The sequence below is a fragment of the Nilaparvata lugens genome, chromosome 7 (genome assembly GCF_014356525.2).
Source record: "Nilaparvata lugens isolate BPH chromosome 7, ASM1435652v1, whole genome shotgun sequence".
In the NCBI taxonomy this organism is placed as follows: Eukaryota; Metazoa; Arthropoda; class Insecta; order Hemiptera; family Delphacidae; genus Nilaparvata; species Nilaparvata lugens.
Genome location: NC_052510.1, coordinates 15,733,049 through 15,754,904, shown reverse-complemented (window position 1 = coordinate 15,754,904; position 21,856 = coordinate 15,733,049). Strand labels below are relative to the sequence as shown.

The 21,856-nt window shown below is 35.0% G+C and overlaps 1 protein-coding gene across 4 annotated transcripts in view; it reads left to right on the top strand.

Moving 5' to 3' along the window:
• The window catches only part of LOC111045081 (GATA zinc finger domain-containing protein 7-like), a 137,414-nt gene that overhangs the window by 34,276 nt on the left and 81,282 nt on the right, over positions 1–21,856 (top strand). The window contains exon 1 of one of the 4 annotated variants that reach the window (XM_039432163.1): positions 10,838–11,399. The exons of the other annotated variants lie outside the window; for them this stretch is intronic. The gene's annotated coding sequence lies outside the window, so the exon portion shown is untranslated. Of the gene's footprint in view, positions 1–10,837; positions 11,400–21,856 lie in introns of those variants that run through there. 4 annotated transcript variants of the gene reach the window in all.

Here is a 21,856-nt window from a genome sequence, read left to right as displayed (position 1 = left end):
CATACTACTGTGATGTGATCGTGCTCCCATTCTTCATTTTCTCCTTATTTCGCCCATTTTCTCAGCATTACCTCTTTTTCTTTCTTCTCTGTCTCCTTCGATTTTTCTCCTCTTCCGTCTAAATTTATACTATCATTTTCCCTTCGTCTTCTTTCCTTCTTCACTGCATATTCCGCTTCTTTTTCTTTTCTTGCTTCTTTCTATTCTTGCTCTCTTTACTTCTTCTTTCCAATTTTCCCACTTTTCTCAGATTCTTCTTCTCCTCTCCCACAGTTCCTTCAATCTCTATCTCTTCAGATTCTCCTTTTTCTGCCCTTATCCTTCATTCTCTTCAACCTTTTTCATGTTCTTGATCATCGGCAGTGCATAACCACATCGAAGTGATTCTCATTGATAGGCTATAGTTGATAGTTGATAGGCCAAGGACAGCCTCTCTGCTGTCTTCTTAGCTTGCAATTTATTTGAGAACCGCCACCACAAGTAGGTCTACTAGCAATATAATCACCAACCATACCGTATTATAGATGAGTTCACTGCTTACAGGTGTTCTTCTCGTGAAATATGGGCGTGTAACTGAAGTAGTGATGATAATGTAGATGGCTAAAGAAATATAAAGTGAATCGACTAGACCTCAATTCCAGTAGTCGGACAAAGCAACCGTTAATTTTGATAGTCATTCAGATAATAATTCAATAAATCAATGAGTCACCTACCATTTAAGCATCTAACAAATCATTAGTTAAGTAATAGGGAGTGTGTAGCTATCTACAAGCCAGTTGTATCGTACTCGTCCTTCTTTGAGAACTAACAGCTGTAGTTTTGGATTGTATACAACAGCTGTATGCTATCAAACTAACTTCTCGGTGGTTCGGAAACCACCTGAAGTTCAGGTCCATTAACATCCACATCCCGTATCATTCAGGTACATTGAAATCATGTCGACATCATCCAGCACGAAACAAATTAAGTTTTTTGCATTGACAGTTGAAAGTAAATTTTTCATCAATTGTGGGAGAAGATCGTCACATTCAAGAAAGTATTGAGTCTTGAGCCTTCATCACTGACATAACACTGGAAGTTTTTATGACGAGAGAACACGGGTTCTTTACATTTGAAATATATATTTTTGTCTATTTTCTTAAATTGTGCAAAAAGCTTTACGAATTCCACACATTGATCAATCTTAATTTCTCTTCACTCTCTAATGAATCTATTTTTCTTATGAAAACTATCAATAGTTTGTCAAAATTGTGCAATTTATAATAACGATACTATAAGGCTAGTTACACACACATCGATTTCTGGATGTATGATTTTTTGCCGTTCTTATAAATTCTATTGGATTAACAGATTATGTTTGTCAAGTTCCGTTTAATCTGATAGAATTTATAATGACGGCAAAAAATTGAACGTAACTGGCTTTAACTCATCACAAAATCGTTAAACTTTATGGAGCAAGTAAATCAATTGAGAACATTAATAAAAATAAGGAAACATCCATTAACTGTTCTGTTTCTATAAAAAGTTTTACAACAAACAAACCAGCTTCTATGAACTATCGATACCTACCCAGGACCTTGTGTAACATTATCTAATAAAAGAACCTTGTACCTAGCAATCAACGCTTCTTCTTGCACTTGAAACAGCCGGCTCCTCTCCTCAGTTTTAACGGCTTCAATTGAACGGGAGACCTTTTCTTGCCGTGCACTGCTTTGCACTTCAATCGCCGTATGATTCAGCAGGCGACACTATGATTGAATGGCCGTTATACACTGCACAGGCAAATGCCAGCAACACAAGGCCGCTTCATGTCCTACACCAACCAAAACAACCTTATTACAATAATTGTATAATAATGCAAGAGCTGGCCATCTCATACATTTTCAGCGACAGTGTAGTTGGGCTGGAAAGGTGCACTTCCCACGATCGTTGACTCCTTCTTCCGTTGTTTAGTTATTTTCATGTTTCGAGTTTCTCGCCTCTATTCTAGTTGCATGATCTTTTTGCGCTGGAATTATCGCCTCCTATTTTAGTTGCATGATCTTTTTGCGTTGAAGTTATAGCCCGCTATTTACCGAGTGTGCCATTTTAACGCAACGAGTGAACTTTTGGATGTTAATAAACTAGAAACTGTTGAAAGATTCAAATGGAGGTGATTTATGACTGTTGGATGTTGAAGTATGTTCATCAGTTATCTTCGAAATGTATGGCTCTTGGATTTTAAAGAATGTTGATTAGTTATCTTTCAAATGTAATTACACCATAGCGGTGGATAAATTGACTACATACTCATTAAAATTCCTCAATTATATTTACCATTATTATTTACTCACTTCCTATGTCTTTTTTATGTTATCATTAGAGTCTTATCCAATTCAATTCGAGTATAAGATACAATTAGTTATGTTCAGTTATATGTTTAATTATTACTGAATCTTTTGTTTTAATAATACTGTTCTAACATTATTTTTTGGTCGAGTACAGTGTGAATTTTTTTCAAGTCGATGTAGATTACACTAGTAATGTTAATGTTATCAGTTCCTCTATCACATATAAGTTATTATGTAAGATACCTTACCTGTTAATTTATACTTTACCTGCATATTAAATATAAAACTATAGTTTTCCATGTATTTTCCTCTCTTTTTTCCAGCACACCACATCATTTTATAGAGAGGTTCAAGTTATAATGGCAGTGGAGAAAGATTGGAGAAAAACGTTGCCGATCCTCTGTCTTGTCAATGCCTTCTATAGACGGTAGCTGATACAGATGTAATATTAACGTTTCATTCTCATTTAAAATAATCAATTATATTTCATTGAGCAAGAAATTACAATATATTTTTCAATGATTTCATTATGAATTTTCATAATCAAGATGAGATATTGTGTTAATTAATTATTAATCCTATATTGTTAAAAGACGACCTGGCAAAAGAGCAAAGCAAGAAAGAGATAGCGCTATCCACTTTGTTGAATGCTAGACAAGGATAGCAATACCATTGCTAAACAAACACTGCCATTATTATAACGTGGACCTCACTAAAACAATTTTGTCTTATTGTTTTTATTGGGCTATACTCATTGTACTCCAGGCAATGAATGTTCAAGAAAGGGTATAGAGGGAAATGTTTGGAAGACAATTTTTGACCCCGCAGTTCTGTTAAGGGTAGTAAGGAGGTAAACATTTCAAACGTCCTCACCTTTACCCCTTGTGCTAAGGGGGTGGGAGTGGTTTAAAGGTACCATTTTTTGTTTCTCGCATAAAACTAGAAAAAAATGTATCCTAAGGACTTGACTGTCATATAACAAATTAAAGCTTACATAATTTCCTACAATATTCATTTCACAACTTTTTTTTATATCTCCACTAGTTTTCGAGATAACCGCTCTTGAAAGTGTGATATTTTTGAAAAAACACGTTTTCCACCAATTTTTTTTCTATTTTTGCTCTTATAACTTTTTAAAAATTGACGGGAAAAATCCATGTTAATTATGAGCTTATCGAGCATTAAATTATCTTCAATTTGATGTATAATTTCACACTTAAACGAATTTCCCTACACCTTTTGCAGCAGCTTTATTGTTGAGTGTGAAATCTCCATTTTTGCAACAATAGACCAATTGACAAAGGAATTTGGAGGGAATGTTTTAAACAAAATTTTCGACTTTGCAGCTTTGTTGAGACTAGTTAGTTCCTAACTCATGTGATTAGAGGATGAGGGTGGTTTAAAAGTTGCATTTTTCAGCGTTTTGCTTTCACGCTCATATCTTGAGAACAATGCGTTAAACCGACAAAACTAACTATTAGAAAAGGAAGCTTGATAAATTCTCTACACTTTTTGTGGAATTTTGTGATATTCCCAACAGTTCCCGTGATATTCGTTCTTGAAGGTGTGTAATTGTTAAAATAACAGGTTTTTATCTAATGTTTTGCTCTTTCAGGGCTTATAACTCACCAACAATGCATCATAAAAACTTATGCTTATCGTAGGTTTGTAGATTATTGAATTCTCTTTGAAATGATGTATTATTATCTCACTATTCCAAGTTTTCCTTTTGTTGTAATTGGATATTGTTTTCATATTATACTCAGACCATTCGAGTTTATACTCAGTTGAAGATTATTGGAGTGATAAGTCTGTGGAATCCGTCATGTTCCGAATTGACTGAATAATGCATGCAGTATGTGTATGTTAATTCCTTTTAGCATAGATATTGATTATATCCTGCATCTTTACTATCGTAACATGTCATAAACCCACTGCTAATAAGTGGTCACACTTCGAGGAACGTATGTCGTACATAAGAGGCGAATGAAAGTGTGTGGACAAGGATGATGTAGAAGTTGAAGAGACAGTGAGAATAAGCAGCAAAGAATTAGAAGAAGAGGAATGGAATGTTTCAGATGTTTCTTCCTTTCAATCTATTCCATTCCTCTTCTCTCCGCCTTTTCTTTTCTTTTCTTCTCTCTGCCTCTTCCTCTTCTTCTACATCATCCTATCCTTGTCCTCTCACTTTCCTCCGTCTCTTCCTTCCTCTTGTCTCCTTTCCATCCTTCTCAATTTGTCTCTTCCTGTTCACCGGCCGTAAATCGAAACGGAATTGTCACTTTAGTGCGCGCGCATTGCGCCAAAGCTCCGCCGCACCTGTCGCAACACAGGCCTTCAACATCCCTATATTTACTTTGAACTGTCAGCATTCCTTATTAGTAAAGTCAAAGCTTCCCATTCAACTAATGCTGACAGTTTAAAGAGAGTCTCACTTCAGCGTACATTGACTTTTCCGGCGGTCCAGGCACATATACCAATAAACTGAAGAATAGTAAACAATTTACTGTGTATAATCTACTGTTATTCATCAGTATACATATAGTTATCAGCACATAGTAATTTATTTACAAAAGAGAAGGATATAATTCACTGCATACTATATTTTCATCTTTAGTATACACATAGTTCGAAGCTCATGTAGGGATATACGAATGAATAGTAGATATTTTACTCTACACTATAGGTACATTCAGGAGTAGGCCTATACATAGTTATACATGGTGGATAATTTATTTACTTTACACTACAGCTACTATTCTGCAGTTTTATATAGTTATAAATATATGATCCAACATTCATCTTTGCTCAGCTACATATGTGCATCTTATGCAACTGCAACAGCCAAGGTCAACTGAGAAGCATGATATAGGTTTTCTCTAATCTAATCCGTTGATCCTCTGATCTAATCCTTCAAATTTGCGTAGAATAGCATTTTTTGTAGGCAAAATTGTTTGCGAAAACTGGTGGAAGCGGAACTACTGAATGTTATCGTGTAGTTTGCAATTTGTTTGAAGATAATTGAAAAAATCTCATCTCCTGATATTAATCCATATTTGTATACTTGTTCTGCATGAGAAGTTGTTGGAATCTACTCATTGCCATTGAGAGGCAACGCTATTCTCAATTTATATTATTTTTTGAATGCTGAATTTCTTTGCAAGTGTGCTTACATACCGTGACTTCATGGTTCATGGACATGGCTCCTTTTCTTCTTAACATACGAATAGAATAATTGAGACCTATTCTCTTGAACTTCAACATCCAGTTTTGATTTTCAGTTGTTTCTGTGTGTTCCTTTTGCTTATTACATCGAGGAATTCAGTATATCGTTTACTCAGAGAAATAATATAAACAGCTCCTGAAATCGATACAATCGACCTATTCGTAAGCTATTCTTGTGAACTCACCTATAATACAACACTCCATTTTTACGCCCTAAACCCTTAAAGGTGTTATTAAGCTAATTTAGGATCATTTTTGATCTTAAAACAAGTTTTTGGGATCATTTAGATTTGCATAATGATTGTGAAAAAGACTGGTTCAATCTCGGAAAAAAGTCGATCTGCTACTCCATTTTTCGATTCCATAATATTTGGTGCTGGTGAAGTTTTCTGCAAAAATGATGCACTTTCAATTCAGTTATGCTAAGACTTTAGAATTTGCTAATATAGTTGATTTTCAATTAAAAATCTATCATTACAAAATTTATTAGACTAGATAAACTTCTAATCTTATATTTTCATTCGTTTTCCCTTGAAAGTGGTTGGTCCTATACAGGATCAGGTTGTTCTTAGTTTTTCACTTTGTGAAACTTTCATGTGTCATTGTCGGTTATAATTTGAATTAGTCACAACTATTGAAAGCATAACTTGTGATGTAATTCGTAGAGACAACAAACCATGTATAGATTTATATAGACAACCATCTACCATAGTGTACAATCTATTAGTATATCTATCTTTATCAGTGGTGGATAGAGATCGAGTTACTTGTAAGTATGCTCAGGTATGCTCCATTCACTCTCTCACTCGCACCCACATAGTTCAACTAGGTACTCGTCACTTGGCCAATTGCAATGCTAGTAACTTACTTGACTGTGAAAATGGTGATTCTCCACTCAGTTAATTGCACGCGAGCGTAGATTGAGCAATCACTGTACACTGTGCCTTCTCTCAACTCGTGGAAGTGTCCGTCTTCAGGAATATTACCAGGGACAAATTAAAAGCCACAAAAAACGCACAAAAACTAACGCTAATTTGCGGAATGCACCGTGTGTGCTGTGCTGATGACGCCATTGCATAATTACAGTAACAGTACCTTCCTGTCTCATTATTATTAAGAATATTACTTAATCAACGTACAAAACATGAATGACATTCACATGAATATTTACATAGAAATTTTTATAGGCATGCGCAAATCTGTGCGTGTATTATGAAGCGGTCACGAGCGGTTTAAAATTCTACGCGACATTCAGAGTCGTGTGGCTGTAGGGGTTAATGTCTGGGAAGGAGGCGGTTGCTTGTTTCAGAAGTGTCCTTTGTAAATATGATCGGTTTGGGAGGATGAAGGGAGAGAATGATGGGAAAAAGGAGTAAATGGAGAGAATTTCGTAAGATGTTTTTGGAGAATATGGAAAGAAAGGGATGTAGCCTAATCATGAAATGGAGAAGGATTGGAAAAAGGTGGAAATTTTTCACAATCAATAGTACAGTTGATTTTCGTTATTGAACATTTAAGAGAAATGTTAAAATGAGTAAATGTAAATGAGTGTAGATTAGACATCTCACGGCTATTTAGTTCTGCTTCCAATGTTTGTTATCAAGAAAAGACTATGGAGATTTAAACTCAAAAACTAACATTTTACATTAAAATAAACTTATTGAACGTTATGTGTTCCCAAGATTGCTTCTCGGAGACTCCAGACGTGCATCATTTTATAGGATTTAAAAGTGTTCTTTGTAATTACCATGGTTAGTTATGAGTGCATTCAATAGCGAGCAAGATCGTATTATAAAATTTCAATATGTTGAATTTTCCTGTTTGAATATTGAGTTAATGCATCTCCCACTTCAAATAATTATTGTTCTCTGACTATTGGGATCAGTATTTATCGTTACAATAATGATTATAAAGTGTACTATTCTTGCGAAGTCATATTGAGGTATTTCTGAATAAATTGATTGTAACAAACACATAAATTCCAACAGTTTGAGCTGATTGTAATTTATTGCAGCATTCGCATTAATTTCTTTAGCCTGCCGTGAAATAGACCAAGCGACTCCAAATAATTCGTATACCTCAAGACTAATAGTCTCATTTATCAATGTTTCAAAATTTCATCTAATAAACAGCAAATTGATGAAGAAAGATAAAAAAGTACCAAAAATTTGAAAAATTAAGAGAAGATAAAAACGAAGTGAAGGGAAAGGTTAATTATTGAAAGAATGAAAGTATAAGAAGAAACAACAAGAAGGCGTTAACTGGGTATGAGATGATGGCAAAAGCATGCATGGGAATTGGGAAACAGAGTGATAATATGTAGGCGAGATGCATTGCATACATAACGTGCATAGTAGGCTATAGATGAATGAGCAACGCATCGGCGATCAGTTGATGATGCAAATCCACTGAAATGCGTTGAGCTGATGCCCACCCAACCCATTATCCAGTCAGTGTTCATGGGAAAGAAGACGGGAGAAAGGTGGTGAAGGTAATAAGCAACAAACTAAAAAGAAAATGAGAAGGAAAACTCTATGATGAGGAAAATAATAAAACGAGGAAGATGAGAAGGGAAACGCGATAATGGGAAAATTGACAGAGGAAAATGAGAAGGAGAAGAGGTAGGTGATGAATATATAAAAAATCTGGTGTGGTACACTCACACAACTTTCCTTGCTCATTGAACTGTGAGCCTCATTCTTAAACGAGAATAATTTAGAGGAATAACATAATGACGATTGGCGGCAACATATTTGAAACTACGATCAGACTACTGTATATGTGTATATATAATTGTTTTCAGAGTACTTTTTCCTTTGTGTAAATTGTGAAATTCGATGATTTTTTTAAAAGTCGTCAAAACAGCTGTTCTACAGATGAAATATCTCGACTATGTGTTCTTTCTATGAACTGCTCTACCTACCTATCTCATGCACGAGAAGGAGTTTACAAAATCCATTTCTCAAGTATGGGGTGGACCCCATTAGTTTCCAAGGAAAAAGACTCATGCCAGTTGATAGAGCTGATAAATAACTATACAGGGTATGAATATGAAATAAATCAGTCAAGTCATTTTTGAGAAAATCGTGAAAAACATGGTTTTTTAGTAATTATCCGCCATTTTTCTCAAGAATATTACGGAGCTCCTGCAATTTTCCCAGAAATGAGACTCATGTCAGTTAATAGGGCTTATAAGTAGCTATCCATGGTATAAATTTGAAGAAAATCGTTAGAGCCGTTTTCGAGAAAACCGTGAAAAACATGGTTTTTTAGTAATTATCCGCCATTTTTCCGCCATCTTGAATTGAATTTTATTGAATGTCTTATTGTCGGGTCCTCATGGTATTAGGACCTTAAGTTTAAAATTTCAAGTCAATCGGTTAATTAGGAATGGAGTTATCGTGTTCACAGACATACACACATACACACACACAGACCAACACCCAAAAATCATGTTTTTGGACTCAGGGGACCTTGAAACGTATAGGAAACTTGAAATTGGGGTACCTTTATTTTTTTTGGAAAGCAATATACTTTCCTTACCTATGGTAGTAGGGCAAGGAAAGTAAAAAGATAAAAGGTTACAAAAAGAGTGGATAAGAAAAGAAAATAGAAGTAATGCGATTGATAGAATTGAGAAGGGAAAAGAGACAAACAAGGGAGAAATAGATGAGGAAATCGCGGTGATGTTAGAAGTGACAAGAGGATGATAAGAAGGAGAGGGGTTGGACGAGAAAGAATGAATAGAATACGATAGAAAACAGAAAGAGGAAAGTGTAAAAAAAGAAAAGAATAGAGCTAATGCGATTGACAAATAATTTCAGAAGGGAAATGAGAACATGGAAATGAAGAAAATAAGGGAAACATAAGATAGGAAAAACTTGGAGATGTCGAGGAAACGAAAAGAGAATGATTGAATGAGGAAAGCAAATTAGAAGAGAAGGTAGGGAAGGTGAAACTGTGAATGAGAATAAGAAAGCTAGATGGAGAAGTGATAGAATTAAAAGTAGTAAGTAAGAAGAAAAATTAGGAGATGAAGAAAAATAGGTTATTGGTGGAAGGAGAAACAAGAGGAAGAGATGAAAATATGAGATAAAGAAGGAACATGAGAGGGGAAATTAATAGAAATAAGTAAAAATCAGGAATAGAATGAACTTTTGGATAGATGAATTTGGAGAAGTGAGATGGAGGAGATATAATATTATTAGCGTATGGTTTTCAATGGTGGGAAGTCCCAAGGGTAGTTCCACCTCGACGTATATAGTCCACAGTTCCCCTATGGGAAACATTTTGTAAACCGGACACTAAGGTTATAGTAAGCACAATACTTTAAATTTACACTTTTCAGTTATAAATAAAGTTATTTTTGATGTTAAAAAGTCCAAACATATACAAAACCAAAACAAAACACAAAACTACTCAGCAAAATTTAGAAAATATTAAATTTAGAGGTAATTTATGGAGGAGATAATAGTAGAATGTAAAAGGATGACGAAGGAAAAGGGACATGTTTTATTAGAAGGAGGAGATGAAGAAGAGGTAGGACGAGTTATAGGGTAGAATATCAAGCCATACATTATGAAAGATTTATAAATTGATTGAGTTTTATTATGATGTGCTTAAGAGAAATGAACAAGAAATATGAAAGGAACCGGATGGGATGGTGATGGCATAGGCAGGAGAAAAAGGAGAAGTAGGCTTTAGTAATAAGAGATAGATAAGATGTAGCATCTTAGATAAGATAGATAAGAAATGCAGGATGAGGGAGATAGAAGATGGAGAATAGAAGAGTAAGGATACCAAGAATGAATAAGTCTTAAGAAGAATTGAGAAAACGTAAAAAAGGTGGCAGGGAAAACAATAAAGAAGATAGTAGCAAGGAAAAGTGTGAAATTCAGTTGAAGAAGAAACAAAATAAATATAGGAGGAGAAGAATTAGAACTTGAAAGCAGAGGACGTGAAAAGAAATGAAGAAGGTAGAAGGTGTAAAAAAGAAACCATGAGAAGTAGATAGGAGAAGAAGACTGGAGAAGAAAAACGTATAAGGTGAGAAAGGAGACAAAGAATAAGAAGATGAAGGAGGTGAATATGACGAAGAACCCACCGAAGTGGCTCGGAACCCACCTAAAGCAGTAGGTGCACTCATCTCTCATCAACATCCTTCCCATAACAAATAAGAAAAAAAGGAATAAATGAGAAGATGCAGAAGGAAAAGAAGAAGAAGAAGAAGAAGAAGAAGAAGAAGAAAATGTGCAGAAAGCAAGAACAGCCTTGACCGACTGCGGGCCGCATCGCATCATGCACTCAGCGGAGAAAGAGGGAGTGCTGACTGGTGAGGAGAGGGATGATGCTCTTCAGCAGACTCCTCTTCTTCTCCTTCCTCCTCCCGCATCCTTTATCGCGGCGTCTCCTTTCTCCTTTCGGAGGATTGCTCCTTGCTGGTGTGCGGATCTCGGCGGTGTGCGTCAGTCGGTATTTGCGCGCTTTGCCGTCAACACAAAAACGCTGCTCGAGTCTGCAGCTCAACGACACGTTTTTCTGTTCTCAACGGTACCGGGTACCTCAACAGTTTCATAGTAAACTAAAGTTCTCATCAGTTGACGGACTACTAAATTCAACAGTTGACGGACTAAACACTATTCAACAGTTGATGGACTAAAGAAAAACAGTTAACAACCCCTTGTTTTTTGTTAAATATTTGAAGAGTTGATGAGTTGACACATGAACTAGTAGTTTGTTAACGCGCTTTAGTTATCAGCCAAGTTTTTGAGAGACCGTGCTCACACGGATAATCTTCACAGCACGTGTGTGTGTAACTGCGGGAGTTGTTGATTCACCACCAAGGTAAGGGCTGAAAGGGTTTACAGTGTATGTGTGTTTCATAGTTTGAGAAGGATGTGCTTAAAGTGAAAGATGATGTTATCATTAATATCATTCTAGCGGTGGTTGGGATCTATATCAGTTTTATGGAAGATTGAGTTCATTGCTGTTGATACATTGTGGTAAAATAGCAAAAGTGTATAAATTAAAAGCCCAGATTGGCTGGAGATTTCAAGTTATCCGATGCTTCAGAATAAAATGGAAGAGAATGTCTTGCTTGTTAAATTCCGTTCACTGGGTTATTGTTCAATTGGCCTTTATTATTATCTTAATTTTTATCTAGAAAAGAGTATAATATTATGTTAATAATTAGACGGGGGAAAAATATTTTTTCCAAGCAGCAATTGAATTAAAATTAGTTGTATTGAACAATGTAAATCACAAATTACGAAAATAGAGTGCATTAGTGCATAATATCAATAAATAAAATTATAAAATAAATAAATAAAATTTGAAAAAGAACTATGAAGTTGACACTACCTCAATATTTTTACTGAATTTGCAATCTATACTATAATAAAAGAAGGAACTGGCTTATACACGTACGGGATAGGAAAATTATGTTTGACTCATTATCACGTCTGAACTACTGGACTGATTAACTTGAAATTTTGCATAAAGATTCTTAATTAACCGAGGATGGTTATAGGTCTATTTTCAATTCTTCAAGATTTCATTACCTCAAGTTTTCAGTTTGTCAATCTTTAAAATTGACCCATGCGGAGCACGGGTTTCCTGCTAGTAAATAATAAAAACTCAAGAACTTAGAGCAACTACACAAGCTTCGTATCTTCATGATTAAAAGATTCATGCTAATTGGAGTAGAATTTTTTAGAAAATTGTATTCCATTTTCAATTTACCGTATTTTATTTATTCTTCTATACCGAAATAAAATTGTGGCATTTGTAATTATATTCTTAGTCAATAGATTGTCGAGTGTTAAGGGTGACTGGTGAGCTCCCTCTCTAACTGAAGAGTTACTAATATCCCTGATAAATATGCCTCAACTGAACAAAATACACATATTTTTCCTAATATTAATGTCCCAGTTAAATGCATCTACCCGTTTTAACTCATTGAAAAGACTTTGAATAGAGATGAAAAATAATAAAAGTACGTATGATTCAAAATGACAAAGTTCAATCAGCAAGGTTTAGAAGTAGGGAAGAATCTCAAATAACTCCAACTCCACTTATTGGATAATATTTTCATTCAATTCCAAACTGCATGAGAGTCAGGTAGAACAATTGAAATTTGAGTTAATGAGTGAGTGCCAGCTAGAAAAGCATTTCTTCCTAGTTTCCTGTCCTGTATTGGTAAATGTATGAAAATAACTTCCCTGAAAACTTTCAAGTGACTTAACTGGCAAAGTCCAAACTCAAGTTAAAATATCTAAATCAATTCTGGATCTCTTCACTCTTTTCAAAAAGAACTGTGATTTTTTCATTCTCTGCTACTCGAGTGTAATCTTTATATTATTTATCATATAATTCATTCCACTTATAGCCGGCCAGATAGCCGAGTTGGTTAGGCGTTGCACTCTTCAGTCTGCTAGTGCTACCTGGTCGCGGGTTCGAATCCCGCCGAATCCCATCAATAAGTCATGGACGTTTGATCATCTCATAATTCAGCCTAGCACTATCGCTCACCCACGCACAAGCGAAAAGCTCACGTGGGTATGATCCGCTATAAAACAAATCCGCTCAAGATCCATACATAATTGAGTATTTGCTCGTCTATTTTATGATGTAATTTGAATTTTATTATGTAATTTGAATACTCAATGGTCCTGTTGACGAATCAGGAATATTTGAAATTACACATTTTTTATCGTATAGAACTTTCGTTCAATTGAGTGTTATTTATGAACTCTATTGCGAATTTCAACTGATAGTTAACCTTGTTCAGGTGCCAAGAATTTAAATCATAGTACAGGCAATAATTGACTACTTGGTAGTGACATTTTGAAGAGTTACTGAAGAGTCACCCAATTAGACTTGTTTCTCAAAAAACCTTTTGACAAATTCGCATAATCACATCTGGAAGTGACACAACGTTACGAAGATTGTACAGTAGATATGTCATCTTCAAAGACAATGGCTCATAAATCATCAAGATTCTCCCAACTACAACGGCATTACTGGAGATTTATCTTTTATCATCATGAGCATTACATTATACTTTATTTTAATTTTTACGAACCAAACCCTTATCTTCAACGCTTACGTGGGAGAAAAATTGCAACACCCATTCATATAGAAAATAGCTTTAGAAACTCAAATTAATTTTGTTATCTCATCCTCTGTTTTCTTCATATATAATCTACCAAATAAACTCGAATTCAATTTTTTTATGCAGATTCTAAATTATTCATTCATTTAAAAGATTTAATTCTTGAACGTGATTGATTTTGTGGTTAGTGTGCCATGTAAAAGCTCTCTGATCTTTGTCTTTTTTTCGATTTTTCTTAGATCTTTTGCAAATCTCATTATATTTCTTCGCTCAATATCATTGTAAAACTCTCCAGTCTGTTAGTTAATATGATCATCATGTTATTTTACTCTTACTGGTAATTATTTTTTACGCTAGAACGTAAATTGAATTTTGTTTTGTTAAACAAATGAATCTGAATCTTCCTTTCTGTCAGAATCTTCAAACCTAATAGCAGGTTTAAAATCCACCTTGTTTTCGTCAAATGTTTCAAACAGCGAGGTGAAACTACCCTTGTCAGTCTCTCGTGAACCCCACGGTTATTGCACTTAATGGATGAATCAAATAAAGTGTCAAGAACTTTTGTCTCATTCACTTATGTTGTTATGATAGATCGGTTATTAAGAAAGAACTCAACCATGTTCTGCCTCCTGCCTGAAGAGTAAATTTGATGAAGTAGGCAATTATGATATTGAATACTGATGTCAGAGATGTTGCAGAATTGTTCCATAATTAAAAACACAATAAATTATTCATAGATTTTTATTCGATCATTTACAATATTTATGTGCATAATTATACGTACTCATATTTCCTACTCTAATGGAATTTAGTGGAATAATGTATAGACAACTCAGTGGGGTTATATAATTATTATTATAGAGGAACCCCTTAAAATTTAGAATTTATTGCTTGAAGAGAATTTATCTCGTTAATCAAACCAAATCTTCCATTAGTGGTTACTTTTCTTATTGTGGATAATGCCCACATGAGTTTTTTAGCTTGTGTGTGGGTAATGGAAAGAGCGTGGTTGATTTATTTGATAAGATGATCAAACGTTCATGCCTAGCGTCGGGATTCGAACCCACGACCAGGTAGCGCTAGCAGACTGAAGGGTGCAACGCCATCAGTCGGCTCAGCTAACCTGGCCAGGTTCGAAATAGCTAAGTAATATAGTCATGAAAAAGGGGGTGTGCTTGCAATATATAATGTAGTTCTGATTTTCTAATATATTATTTGGATACATAAGAAAAGTCCAGAACCAATATTTTATTGCAAAATATTTTTTATTGCGTGCTAGATGAAGTGTGCCCCAAAAACTTGGTATTTACGGTTCATTTTCAAATTTTCCGCCACATCCAGCCATGGGACAGAAAAATTCGTTCCTGCTATTTTTTCATATTATAAAATCTCGAATGAAATAAAATCATTCGGACTTCCCTATCTTCAATCAGTATTGTGTTAAATTTTTGGAAATAATAAATTTTGATGAATTTCTGTTTTGAATCACCATTTAAATGTATAATTCGAAATCCCTCTGGGCGCAATTTTGTATTCTATAACCTGAGGCGAAGCAGAGCGCTCTATCTCATATGGATTTCCAGGTACACCTGATATTTATATCTCCTTGTATTTCGAAAAACACCCAGTTTTTAGTTTCAACCATCATGTAAAATTAACATTAATGTGATCCTCACATTGAGATTTTGCTCAATCATTAGTATTATCATATATAAAGGTACGTACGCGCCGTACATGAGCAATTATTCACTTTTAATCAGCTGATGCCAAGCTTTTCATATCTATATCTTATACCGTTTCTGTAAAAATACAGATATAGTCAGCTGATTAAAAGTGAATTGCTCATGTTCGCGGCGCGTATATCTGTACGCACCTTTAGATGTACCAGTATTTCCTAGTGGAGAGGCGAGCATAAGAATACCTCAAGGATCAAAATTCCCATCACTTATAACTTATGACACAATGATCGGATCTTCTCATACTACAGTTCATTCTTCTTGGCTCATGTATCATGTTCCAAAATCACGTAACATAAGTCAAATTCGTTTGAAAAATGGAGAGTTTATTCTTGAGTGTACTTCATCCCATAGACAAAGAAATTACAAATTTCCATATTCAAAGTAGCGTATCCAAATGCATATAGAAGAAAATCATAACTACTATATCTATTGCTAGCTCCATTGTATATAGTGACTGGACTATTTTGAAGCTCATGAAGTGTCAGTCCAACTGATTAACAAAACTATTGAAACTAACACACTTTATTGGAAACTAGTGTTTTAATATGGAACAATAGATTGAAAGTGAATGCAAATCTAAACTGAATTAACAATCTTCTAACTTCAAAGCATCTATAAACTTTTATAAAGACCTTTGCAATGAATTTTTTTGAGCTTACTATTTGCAAGTGGAATTCATCGTAGTAGCTTCTGAATTGAGAATCACATTGCTTGTTTTAAAAATTGATAAAGAGAAATAACATATTACAAAATAAAATTTAATCATTGATTCTCATCAACAATACTTTTTTCCTAAGCTTACTATTCCAAACTCTTCGATTTCAAGAAAAAAATATTCCTTCGAGAATCGATTTCAATCTCGAAATCGATGTTGAAAAGAGAATTCAAGAAACAATTTCTCTCTAAGAATCTCTTCAAAAATAGCTCTCTTTGAACATTTGCTCGATTATCAAGCCTGAAATCCAATTGTCTGGAGTACATAGTTCCATCTCAGAAATGGCGTCTATGAAGACCACTCGATCTCATTGGTCAACGCCATTTTCTAATATAAACCAGACGCCATTTTTAAAATAAGAATACTATATTTGCCATTAAACAAACAAATCGCAATAGGCTTCGTCACAAGGTCACAATCATAATCAACATTGATACACTCATACAATATCCATTGAAATAATGATAATAACAATAATGATATATTATACAAATGATACAATATGTTCTACTATAATATTTGGATACATAAGAAAAGTCCAGAACCAATATTTTATTGCAAAATATTTTTTATTGCGTGCTAGATGAAGTGTGCCCCAAAAACTTGGTATTTACGGTTCATTTTCAAATTTTCCGCCACATCCAGCCATGGGACAGAAAACCTCGTTCCCGCTCTTTCTCAAATTATAAAATTTCGAATAAAATTAAATCACTAGGACTTCATCATCTTCAATGAGTACTGAGTTAAAACTTTCCAATAATGAAATTATTTGAAATAATCTATTTTGATGAATTTCAGTTTTTAATCACCATTTAAATGTATTATTCGAAATCCCTCTGGGCGCAATTCTGTGTTCTACAACCTGTGGCCAAGTAGAACGCTCTATCTCATATGGACTTCTAGGTACACCTGATATTTATATCTCCTTGTATTTCGAAAAACACCCAGTTTTTAGTTTCAACCATCATGTAAAATTAACATTAATGTGATCCTCACATTGAGATTTTGCTCAATCATTAGTATTATCATATATAAAGGTACGTACGCGCCGTACATGAGCAATTATTCACTTTTAATCAGCTGATGCCAAGCTTTTCATATCTATATCTTATACCGTTTCTGTAAAAATACAGATATAGTCAGCTGATTAAAAGTGAATTGCTCATGTTCGCGGCGCGTATATCTGTACGCACCTTTAGATGTACCAGTATTTCCTAGTGGAGAGGCGAGCATAAGAATACCTCAAGGATCAAAATTCCCATCACTTATAACTTATGACACAATGATCGGATCTTCTCATACTACAGTTCATTCTTCTTGGCTCATGTATCATGTTCCAAAATCACGTAACATAAGTCAAATTCGTTTGAAAAATGGAGAGTTTATTCTTGAGTGTACTTCATCCCATAGACAAAGAAATTACAAATTTCCATATTCAAAGTAGCGTATCCAAATGCATATAGAAGAAAATCATAACTACTATATCTATTGCTAGCTCCATTGTATATAGTGACTGGACTATTTTGAAGCTCATGAAGTGTCAGTCCAACTGATTAACAAAACTATTGAAACTAACACACTTTATTGGAAACTAGTGTTTTAAATATGGAACAATAGATTGAAAGTGAATGCAAATCTAAACTGAATTAACAATCTTCTAACTTCAAAGCATCTATAAACTTTTATAAAGACCTTTGCAATGAATTTTTTTGAGCTTACTATTTGCAAGTGGAATTCATCGTAGTAGCTTCTGAATTGAGAATCACATTGCTTGTTTTAAAAATTGATAAAGAGAAATAACATATTACAAAATAAAATTTAATCATTGATTCTCATCAACAATACTTTTTTCCTAAGCTTACTATTCCAAACTCTTCGATTTCAAGAAAAAAATATTCCTTCGAGAATCGATTTCAATCTCGAAATCGATGTTGAAAAGAGAATTCAAGAAACAATTTCTCTCTAAGAATCTCTTCAAAAATAGCTCTCTTTGAACATTTGCTCGATTATCAAGCCTGAAATCCAATTGTCTGGAGTACATAGTTCCATCTCAGAAATGGCGTCTATGAAGACCACTCGATCTCATTGGTCAACGCCATTTTCTAATATAAACCAGACGCCATTTTTAAAACTTATTCTAACTTTCCTTATAATCTGCTTCATTCCCCAGGAATCATTTAATAAATAAATGCCTTTATTCCCGGAGGGTACTCGGCTACGTCACATGTGCTGACATAAAGTTTCTTGAAATGCTTATTACTGCACCAACCGGTAGATCACATCATGATAATACTATTATCTCACTAATAATCGTTATTTCATGCAGAGCGTCCACCCGGTTACACCGTCGACACATGCTTCTAACCTTTGCAGCGAAGAGGACTGAGAGGAAGATGAGATGCAATGCACAATGAAATCAGAGTTGAAGTTTAAAGTCGCGCAGGTCAGAGGAGAGGTCATACAGAGAGGCACACTCAAAGAAAGGACGACAATGCCCCCTAGGGGCGGAGGGGGGGAGTTGGAGTACCCCTCAGGGGTGAGAGGGGGGGGGGGGTCAGTGGCAGCTTTGTCACGAGACTCAATCACGACTATCGGGAGAAATTCGTCTGAGAATAAAAAATATCTTCAGTGAGAAGAAGGAGAGGAGAATGGTGTGCATAGCAATATGAGAAGAACGACGGGTAACAGTTACACTCGAACATTATGTCTTTCGAAAATGAAGAATTATTTCATTGTCGATTGGTGGTGGGTGAGGAAGGGAGGAAAGGCAATAGGGAAAGTGGCTGTTGCACTTTGAAAGCAACTAAACACTCGGATCGTGACGATCTTTTTCGAGAAATACCTACGAAACCGTGATGGGAGCCGCGGCTTATTGTCGGTGGCCACATTATCATGAGCATCATAACCCGCCCAATCAACTCAGATCAATTAAGTATTTTAGTCGGCTGCTTCCTTGATCTTCGTTTAAAAGTCGATAAGCGTGGCCATCACGAAAATCTATTAGCAATTCAGGAGCCGTAGCTTGCTTCCTTGTTGGAATGTTTCCCACCACCAATGTATAGCTGGTACCAGTGTTGTCTTGTAGCCTACAAGTAATACCAACTATCTAGCACTGCACTATAGTGCTAGCTAACGGTGGTTGTAGTAGAGCTTGTAGAAAGGTTGTAAGCGCACGTTTTTCAGTGCGTGGGTTGTCCCTATGGGGTACAAGGAAGCACCCACCTTTGTCTGATTGATGGGATTTTTCAATTATGATGATAATTATAGGAATCAAACATCCGGAACTTTCTTTGATCGATACAGTTTGTTGCGGATCGTTTTAATCAATTTTTAAAGCGTGTAATCGTAGTTTCATTAGGTAATTGGTTTTTCAGTGTGGAGAGAATTATTGTTGTTATAGGTTTTAGTTCTGGTGATAGGTGATGGGCGTTTCTCACTTTCGTGACTAATGAAGCCTCTGTTTATGATAAAAAAAATAGTGTACTCTATACACATTACAATAATAATTGTATTTATTATACAATAATAATTATTATAGACTAACCATATAATGGACAAACATGGACCAACCTCTTCTGTTACGTTAGGCCTATATCGTTATCGTTAGATCGTTACGTTTGAAAATATTTAACTCAAGTCACATTAACATCCAGATAGAATATAATAGTTTCTCCTTTTTTCATTTTTAATTGCATTTGAAGATTGTTTGAGGGATGATGTTACGGTAGATGCCAGGCCAAGTTCGAATCAACCCCAAGACTAGATCTTATAAGTTTCAGCTATTTAAAGTTCCAAATGCTAAATTCAAAAATAATTTAATTATTAAATTTCCAAACATGAGTTTGAATAGGGAGTGGCTCTGATCTGCGAGTGACTATTCCAGCCAAACTGAAACAAGCGGGACGTAGTGCCGTTTTGTTTCTGCATTCTCACAGCATCGCGTTAACTTTGCAGGCTGATTGATACACAGGGAGTCTATAGTCAGTTACACCGTTGCAAATTAGAATATTTAATTAGGCTCTGTTCAATTAGGGTTTAAAGGTAAAATGGAAGGTTAGGGAGGTTAGATTTTATCTTTTATATGGCAAAATGCTCACATCATTTGAAACGTTTTGTTCAGGATACAGTACGAAAAATATAGTCAATCCAGAGTATGATGAGGTATCATCCGAATATAATATTTTAGATACTGTATCCTCAAAGCATCGGGAACCAGAAAAAAAGAGATCGTCCCGATCAGATGATATGATTCTCGTACATGTTACATATTGCACATATTAAAGATACTCTTCGAATAAATTATACTCTCCACAAATTTATAAAAATCTGGTGTGGCGCACTCACACAACTTTCCTTGCCGTTATGAAAATTGATCAACTGACGCTAGTGTTACCGCGCATCTAAATTAGTCTATTATTCGAAGATTTAAGCCAGCTGGTGACAGGACAATAACGCTGCAGACACATGAAGTCTGCTATCTGTTCATAGTGAATGATTTAATAGAATCAACACTTGCCAACAGTTTGCAAATAGATTAATCTTATTTTCTCGAACTTCGAGCTTATTTCCAATTTTAGGTGAAAATTTTACAGGACATTAATTGTAGAGATTTTCATGCCCAATATTTTCACCTCGAATTTTTTGTTTAAATTGTATCTGAAGCCTGATAATTGGGAATCTAAAATCAAACTTTGCATAGATTGGGCGGAGCTCCTGAAATTTTCACAGATATGGGACTAGTGGCAGTTGATAGAGCTTATCAATGACTTTTTTAGGTAGGAATTTAATCAAAATCGTTGGAGCCGTTTTCGAGAAAATCGCGAAAAACCCTGTTTTTGACAACATTTTCGCCTTTTTAGCTGCCATCTTGAATTGAATTTGATCGAAATTGTTCGTGTCGGATCCTTATGGGGAAGGACCTTAAGTTCCAAATTTCAAGTCATTCCGTTAATTAAGAGATGAGATATCGTGTACACAGACTCACATACACTCATACACACACACATACAGACCAATACCCAAAAACCACTTTTTTGGACTCAGGGGACCTTGAAACGTATAGAAAATGGGGTACCTTCATTTTTTTCGGAAAGCAATACTTTCCTTACCTATGATAATAGGGCAAGGAAAGTAATAATAATAATATCGGGGCATCGAGCTTCGCTCGTTATTTTTATTTATTGATAAACAGAACCACAGCCTACTATAGATAGAGTAAGCCATGACAGAACACAATATTCTCTAAAATGATCGTGTTTATATCTCACAACTGGCATCTATCTCACATAATTATGTCATCTTATGAATTTCGGGGATGAGATTTTGATTTTTCACATACTCACTCGCTCACCTTTTTACTATCCACAGCTGTTTCAGCCAAGGATGAATTATCCTTTTAATGTCGTTCAGCGAGTTTTTCCAGGATGAGACCTATGCAATCGAATTTTTATCATAAACCTACTATGTTCCAAGTTTCTTGAAAATCGTTAGAGCCGTTTTCGAGATCCGTTGAACATAAATAACCAGTTATAAAAATACAGAAATTGCTCGCTTAATATAATAGGATTACTTCTTGATTGACAGAAATCAGTATTCTTACACGCTAATTAACAAGTGATTTTGAAAAAAATAGTTATTGTCTCGGCTGTAAGCGTGATATCAATTAATAATCGCTTTTACCCTTTGAAAGTGTGACTGCCTGAGCCACAATGACTGACTGAAGTTATGTGCTTTA